This window comes from Eubalaena glacialis, chromosome 3 (genome assembly GCF_028564815.1).
Source record: "Eubalaena glacialis isolate mEubGla1 chromosome 3, mEubGla1.1.hap2.+ XY, whole genome shotgun sequence".
Classification (NCBI taxonomy): domain Eukaryota; kingdom Metazoa; phylum Chordata; class Mammalia; order Artiodactyla; family Balaenidae; genus Eubalaena; species Eubalaena glacialis.
The window spans coordinates 107,228,250-107,236,773 of record NC_083718.1 but is presented as its reverse complement, the minus strand read 5'-3'; positions in this window follow the sequence as shown (position 1 = coordinate 107,236,773).

The window sequence follows — 8,524 nt, the reverse complement described above, 5'->3', positions numbered from 1 at the left end:
CCATATTTTTTACATTTCTCTTTACAGCGGTGTTTGAAAGTTGTTTAGGCTGTAACTGAAGTATTAATATGAGTCTAAGCTACCAGATAAGGAAGATCAAGGGGTTTCTCAGACCGGTTATTATAAGATGAAAGAGGTTATTTATCCACTATTTCTTCCTGTACTGGTCTCTAATTCCAATTAATTGATAATATGTTTGATTCCCTAGTAAGTTTAGTGTTTCAAATCTACAAATATTTTCTTACCTTTAATTTCTTGGAAAGGCTTTGATGCATCATTAATTTTGCCAAATCTATATAAAAACTCAGACTAGAAAAAGTATTTGTAACTAGGACTAAGAGGTATACCCTTGTCATAATTTACCTTTAATTAATATTTGAAATGAGTTGTTTTTTTTTTTTAAACAACTCTATTGGAGTATAATTGCTTTACAATGGTGTGTTAGTTTCTGCTTTATAACAAACTGAATCAGTTATACATATACATATGTTCCCATATCTCTTCCCTCTTGCATCTCCCTCCCTCCCACCCTCCCTATCCCACCCCTCTAGGTGGTCACAAAGCACTGAGCTGATCTCCCTGTGCTATGCGGTTGCTTCCCACTAGCTATCTATTTTACCTTTTGTAGTGTATATATGTCTATGCCACTCTCTCACCCTGTCACATCTTACCCCTCCCCCTCCCCATATCCTCAAGTCCATTCTCTAGTAGGTCTGTGTCTTTATTCCCGTCTTGCCACTAGGTTCTTCATGACCTTTATTTTCCCTTAGATTCCATATATATGTGTTAGCATACTGTATTTGTTTTTCTCTTTCTCACTTACTTCACTCTGTATGACAGACTCTAGGTATATCCACCTCACTACAAATACCTCCATTTCATTTCTTTTTATGGCTGAGTAATATTCCATTGTATATATGTGTCACATCTTCTTTATCCATTCATCCGATGATGGACACTTAGGTTGCTTCCATGTCCTGGCTATTGTAAATAGAGCTGCAATGAACATTTTGGAACATGACTCTTTTTGAATTATGGTTTTCTCAGGATATATGCCCAATAGTCGGATTGCTGGGTTGTATGGTAGTTCTATTTTTAGTTTCTTAAGGAACCTCCATACTGTTCTCCATAGTGGCTGTATGAATTTACATTCCCACCAACAGTGCAAGAGGGTTCCCCTTTCTCCACACCCTCTCCAGCATTTATTGTTTCTAGATTTTTTCATGATGGCCATTCTGACCGGTGTGAGATGATACCTCATTGTAGTTTTGATTTGCATTTCTCTAATGATTAATGATGTTGAGCATTCTTTCATGTGTCTGTTGGCAATTTGTATATCTTCTTTGGAGAAATGTCTATTTAGGTCTTCTGCCCATTTTTGGATTGGGTTGTTTGTTTTTTTGTTATTGAGCTGCATGAGCTGCTTGTAAATCTTGGAGATTAATCCTTTGTCAGTTGCTTCATTTGCAAATATTTTCTCCCATTCTGAGGGTTGTCTTTTGGTCTTGTTTATGGTTTCCTTTGCTGTGCAAAAGCTTTTAAGTTTCATTAGGTCCCATTTGTTAATTTGTGTTTTTATTTCCATTTCTCTAGGAGGTGGGTCAAAAAGGATCTTGCTGTGATTTATGTCATAGAGTGTTCTGCCTATGTTCTCCTCTAAGAGTTTGATAGTGTCTGGCCTTACACTTAGGTCTATAATCCATTTTGAGTTTATTTTTGTGTATGGTGTCAGGGAGTGTTCTAATTTCATACTTTTACATGTATCTGTCCAATTTTCCCAGCACCACTTATTGAAGAGGCTGTCTTTTCTCCACTGTATATGCTTGCCTCCTTTATCAAAGATAAGGTGACCATATGTGCGTGGGTTTATCTCTGGGCTTTCTATCCTGTTCCATTAATCTATATTTCTGTTTTGGTGCCAGTACCAAACTGTCTTGATTACTGTAGCTTTGTAATATAGTCTGAAGTCAGGGAGCCTGATTCCTCCAGCTCCATTTTTCGTTCTCAAGATTGCTTTGGCTATTCGGGGTCTTTTGTGTTTCCATACAAATTGTGAAATTTTTTGTTCTAGTTCTGGAAAAATGCCATTGGTAGTTTGACAGGGATTGCATTGAATCTGTAGATTGCTTTGGGTAGCAGAGTCATTTTCACAATGTTGATTCTTCCAATCCAAGAACATGGTATATCTCTCCATCTATTTGTATCATCTTTAATTTCTTTCATCAGTGTCTTATAATTTTCTGCATACAGGTCTTTTATCTCCCTAGGTAGGTTTATTCCTAGATATTTTATTATTTTTGTTGCAATGGTAAACGGGAGTGTTTTCTTAATTTCATGTTCAGATTTTTCGTCATTAGTGTATAGAAATGCAAGAGATTTCTGTGCATTAATTTTGTATCCTGCTACTTTACCAAATTCATTGATTAGCTCTAGTAGTTTTCTGGTAGCATCTTTAGGATTCTCTATGTATAGTATCATGTCATCTGCAAGCAGTGACAGCTTTACTTCTTCTTTTCCGATTTGGATTCCTTTTATTTCCTTTTCTTCTCTGATTGCTGTGGCTAACACTTCCAAAACTATGTTGAATAATAGTGGTGAGAGTGGGCAACCTTGTCTTTTTCCTGATCTTAGTGGAAATGGTTTCAGTTTTTCACCATTGAGGACAATGTTGGCTGTGGGTTTGTCATATATGGCCTTTATTATGTTGAGGAAAGTTCCCTCTATGCCTACTTTCTGCAGGGCTTTTATCATAAATGGGTGTTGAATTTTGTCAAAAGCTTTCTCTGCATCTATTGAGATGATCATATGGTTTTTCTCCTTCAATTTGTTAATATGATGTATCACATTGATTGATTTGCGTATATTGAAGAATCCTTGCATTCCTGGAATAAACCCCACTTGATCATGGTGTATGATCTTTTTAATGTGCTGTTGGATTCTGTTTGCTAGTATTTTGTTGAGGATTTTTGCATCTATGTTCATCAGTGATATTGGCCTGTAGTTTTCTTTCTTTGTGACATCTTTGTCTGGTTTTGGTATCAGGGTGATGGTGGCCTCGTAGAATGAGTTTGGGAGTGTTCCTCCCTCTGCAATATTTTGGAAGAGTTTGAGAAGGATAGGTGTTAGCTCTACTCTAAATGTTTGATAGAATTCGCCTGTGAAGCCATCTGGTCCTGGGCTTTTGTGTGTTGGAAGATTTTTAATCACAGTTTCAATTTCAGTGCTTGTGATTGGTCTGTTCTTATTTTCTATTTCTTCCTGGTTCAGTCTCGGCAGGTTGTGCATTTCTAAGAATCTGTCCATTTCTTCCAGGTTGTCCATTTTATTGGCATAGAGTTGCTTGTAGTAATCTCTCATGATCCTTTGTATTTCTGCAGTGTCAGTGGTTACTTCTCCTTTTTCATATCTAATTCTATTGATTTGAGTCTTCTCCCTTTTTCTCTTGATGAGTCTGACTAATGGTTTATCAATTTTGTTTATCTTCTCAAAGAACCAGCTTTTAGTTTTATTGATCTTTGCTATTCTCTCCCTCATTTCTTTTTCATTTATTTCTGATCTGATCTTTATGATTTCTTTCCTTCTGCTAGCTTTGGGGTTTTTTTGTTCTTCTTTCTCTAATTGCTTTAGGTGCAAGGTTAGGTTGTTTATTCGAGATGTTTCTTGTTTCTTGAGGTAGGCTTGTATTGGTATAAACTTCCCTCTTAGCACTGCTTTTGCTGCGTCCCATAGGTTTTGGGTCGTCGTGTCTCCATTGTCATTTGTTTCTAGGTATTTTTTGATTTCCCCTTTGATTTCTTCAGTGATCACTTCATTATTAAGTAGTGTATTGTGTAGCCTCCATGTGTTTGTATTTTTTACAGATCTTTTCCTGTAATTGATATCTAGTCTCATAGCGTTGTGGTCAGAAAAGATACTTGATATGATTTCAATATTCTTAAATTTACCAAGGCTTGATTTGTGACCCAAGATATGATCTATCCTGGAGAATGTTCCATGAGCACTTGCGAAAAATGTGTATTCTGTTGTTTTTGGGTGGAATGTCCTATAAATATCAATTAAGTCCATCTTGTTTAATGCATCATTTAAAGCTTGTGTTTCCTTATTTATTTTCATTTTGGATGATCTGTCCATTGGTGAAAGTGGGGTGTTAAAGTCCCCTACTATGATTGTGTTGCTGTCGATTTCCCCTTTTATGGCTGTTAGTATTTGCCTTATGTATTGACGTGCTCCTATGTTGGGTGCATAAATATTTACAATTGTTATACCTTCCTCTTGGATCGATCCCTTGATCATTATATAGTGTCCTTCTTTGTCTCTTGTAATAGTCTTTATTTTAAAGCCTATTTTGTCTGATATGAGAATTGCTACTCCAGCTTTCTTTTGATTTCCATTTGCATGGAATATCTTTTTCCATCCCCTCACTTTCAGTCTGTGTGTGTCTCTAGGTCTGAAGTGGGTCTCTTGTAGACAGCATATATATGGGTCTTGTTTTTGTATCCATTCAGCCAGTCTGTGTCTTTTGGTGGGAGCATTTAATCCATTTACATTTAAGGTAATTATCGATATGTGTGTTCCTATTCCCATTTTCTTAAATGTTTTGGGTTTGTTTTTGTAGGTGTTTTCCTTCTCTTGTGTTTCTTGCCTAGAGAAGTTCCTTTAGCGTTTGTTGTAAAGCTGGTTTGGTGGTGCTGAACTCTCTCAGCTTTTGCTTGTCTGTAAAGTTTTTAATTTCTCCATCCAGTCTGAATGAGATCCTTGCTGGGTGGAGTAACCTTGGTTGTAGGTTTTTTTCCTTCATCACTTTAAGTATATCCTGCCACTCCCTTCTGGCTTGCAGAGTTTCTGCTGAAAGATCAGCTGTTAACCTTATGGGGATTCCCTTGTGTGTTATTTGTTGTTTTTCCCTTGCTGCTTTTAATATGTTTTCTTTATATTTAATTTTTGATAGTTTGATTAATATGTGTCTTGGCGTGTTTCTCCCTGGATTTATCCTGTATGGGACTCTCTGTGCTTCCAGGACTTGATTAACTATTTCCTTTCCCATATTAGGGAAGTTTTCAACTATAATCTCCTCAAATATTTTCTCAATCCCTTTCTTTTTCTCTTCTTCTTCTGGGACCCCTATAATTCGAATGTTGGTGCGTTTAATGTTGTCCCAGAGGTCTCTGAGACTGTCCTCAGTTCTTTTCATTCTTTTTTCTTTATTCTGGTCTGCAGTAGTTATTTCCACCATTTTATCTTCCAGGTCACTTATCCGTTCTTCTGCCTCAGTTATTCTGCTATTGATCCCGTCTAGAGTATTTTTAATTTCATTTATTGTGTTTTTCATCATTGCTTGGTTCCTCTTTAGTTCTTCTACGTCCTTGTTAAATGTTTCTTGCATTTTGTCTATTCTATTTCCAAGATTTTGGATCATCTTTACTATCATTATTCTGAATTCTTTTTCAGGTAGACTGCCTATTTCTTCTTCATTTTTTAGGTCTGGTGTGTTTTGACCCTGCTCCTTCATCTGCTGTGTGTTTTTCTGTCTTCTCATTTTGCTTATCTTACTGTGTTTGGGGTATCCTTTTCACAGGCTACAGGTTCGTAGTTCCCGTTGTTTTTGGTATCTGTCCCCAGTGACTAAGGTTGGTTCAGTGGGTTGTGTAGGCTTCCTGGTGGAGGGGACTAGTGCCTGTGTTCTGGTGGATGAGGCTGGATCTTGTCTTTCTGGTGGGCATGTCCACGTCTGGTGGTGTGTTTTGGGGTGTCTGTGGCCTTATTATGATTTTAGGCAGCCTCTCTGCTAATGGATGGGGCTGTGTTCCTGTCTTGCTAGTTGTTTGGCATAGGGTGTCCAGCACTGTAGCTTGCTGGTCGTTGAGTGAAGCTGGGTCTTGATGTTGAGATGGAGCTTTCTGAGAGATTTTTGCCATTTGATATTACGTGGAGCTGGGAGGTCTCTTGTGGACCAGTGTCCTGAAGTTGGCTCTCCCACCTCAGAGGCACAGCCCTGATGCCTGGCTGGAGCACCAAGAACCTTTCATCCACACGGCTCAGAATAAAAGGGAGAAAAAATAGAAAGGAAGAAAGAAAGAGGATAAAATAAGATAAAATATAATAAAATAAAGCTATTATAATAAAAAATAAGAAAAAAATTATTAAGAAAAAATTTATTAAGAAAAAAATTTTTTTAATTTTTTAAAATAAATTTATTAATTTTTTATATTAAAAAATAAGAAAAAAATTATTAAGAAAAAATTTATTAAGAAAAATTTTTTTAATTTTTTAAAATAAAAAATATGAAAAAACTTATTAAGAAAAAAATTTTTTTAATTTTTAAAAATAGAAAATAAGGAAAAAATTATTAAGAAAACACTTATTAAGAAAAAAAATTTTTTAAGTTTAAAAAAAAAAAAAACGGACGGACCGAACCCTAAGACAAATGGTGAAAGCAAAGCTATACAGACAAAATCTCACCCAGAAGCATACACATATACACTCACAAAAAAAGGAAAAGGGGAAAAATTAATATATTCTGCTCCCAAAGTCCACCTCCTGAATTTGGGATGATTCGTTGTCTATTCAGGTATTCAACAGATGCAGGTACATCAAGTTGACTGTGGAGTTTTAATCCGCTGCTCCTGAGGCTGCTGGGAGAAATTTCCCTTTCTCTTCTTTGTTCGCACAGCTCCCGGGGTTCAGCTTTGGATTTGGACCCGCCTCTGCATGTAGGTCGCCTGAGGGCGTCTGTTCTTCACTCAGACAGGATGGCGTTAAAGGAGCAGCTGATTAGGGGGCTCTGGCTCAGTCAGGCCGGGGGGAGGGAGGGGTACGGATGCGGGGCGAGCCTGCGGCGGCAGAAGCCGGCGTGACGTTGCAGCAGCCTGAGGCGCGCCGTGCGCTCTCCCGGGGAAGTTGTCCCCGGATCGCGGGAGCCTGGCCGTGGCGGGCTGCACCAGCTCCGGGAGGGGCGGTGTGGAGAGTGACCTGTGCTCGCACACAGGCTTTTTGGTGGCGGCAGCAGCAGCCTTAGTGTCTCATGCCCGTCTCTGGGGTCCGCGCTGATAGCCGCGGCTCGCGCCCGTCTCTGGAGCTCGTTTAGGCGGCGCTCTGAATCCCATCTCCTTGCGCATCGCGAAACAAAGAGGCAAGAAAAAGTCTCTTGCCTCTTCGGCAGCTGCAGACTTTTTCCCGGACTCCCTCCCGGCTAGCTGTGGCACACTAACCCCCTTCAGGCTGTGTTCACGCCGCCAACCCCAGTCCTCTCCTTGCAATCCGACCGAAGCCCGAGCCTCAGCTCCCAGCCCCCGCCCGCCCCGGCGGGTGAGCGGACAAGCCTCTCAGGCTTGTGAGTGCTGCTCGGCGCCGAGCCTCTCTGCGGGAATCTCTCCACTTTGCCCTCCGCACCCGTGTTGCTGTGCTCTCCTCCATGGCTCCGAAGCTTCCCCCCTCCTCCACCCGCAGTCTCCGCTCGCGAAGGGGCTTCCTAGTGTGTGGAAACCTTTCCTCCTTCACAGCTCCCTCCCACTGGTGCAGGTGCCGTCCCTATTCTTTTGTCTCTGTTATTTCTTTTTTCTTTTGCCCTACCCAGGTACGTGGGGAGTTTCTTGCCTTTTGGGAGGTCTGACGTTTTCTGCCAGCGTTCAGTGGGTGTTCTGTAGGAGCAGTTCCACGTGTAGATGTATTTCTAATGTATCTGTGGGAAGGAAGGTGATCTCCGCGTCTTACTCTTCCGCCATCTTGCCCAGCCTCCCTGAATTCGTATTTTGTTTTTTTTTGAGATTTATACCCAGGTGTGGAATTGCTGGGTCGTATGGTAGTTCTATTTTCAGTTTTTTGAGAAACCTCCATACTGTTTTCCACAGTGGCTGCACCAATTTACATTCCCACCAACAGTGTATGAGGGTTCCCTTTTCTCCACATCCTCACCAACATTTGTTATTTGTGTTCTTTTTGATGATAGTTATTTGGACAGGTGTGAGATGATATCTATAGTTTTGATTTGCATTTCCCTGATGATTAGTGATGTTGAACATCTTTTCATGTGCCTGTTGGTTATCTGCATTTCCTCTTAGGAAAAATGTCTATTCAGTTCTTCTGCCCATTTTTTATTCAGGTTGTTTGTTTTTTTGGGGTTGGGTTGTATGAGCTGTTTATATATGTTCTATTTTTTTTTTTTAATATTTGAAATCGGTTCACTTTTTTTTTTTTTAAAGATTTATTTTTTGATTGATTGATTGCTGTGTTGGGTCTTCGTTTCTGTGCGAGGGCCCTCTCTAGTTGCGGCAAGCGGGGGCCACTCTTCATCATGGTGCACGGGTCTCTCACCGTCGCGGCCTCTCTTGTTGCGGAGCACAGGCTCCAGACGCGCAGGCTCAGCAGTTGTGGCTCACGGGTCTACCTGCTCTGCGGCATGTGGGATCCTCCCAGACCAGGGCGCGAACCCGTGTCCCCTGCATTAGCAGGCAGACTCCCAACCACTGCGCCATCAGGGAAGCCCCTATATGTTCTATATTAACCCCTTATCAGTCATATCATTTGC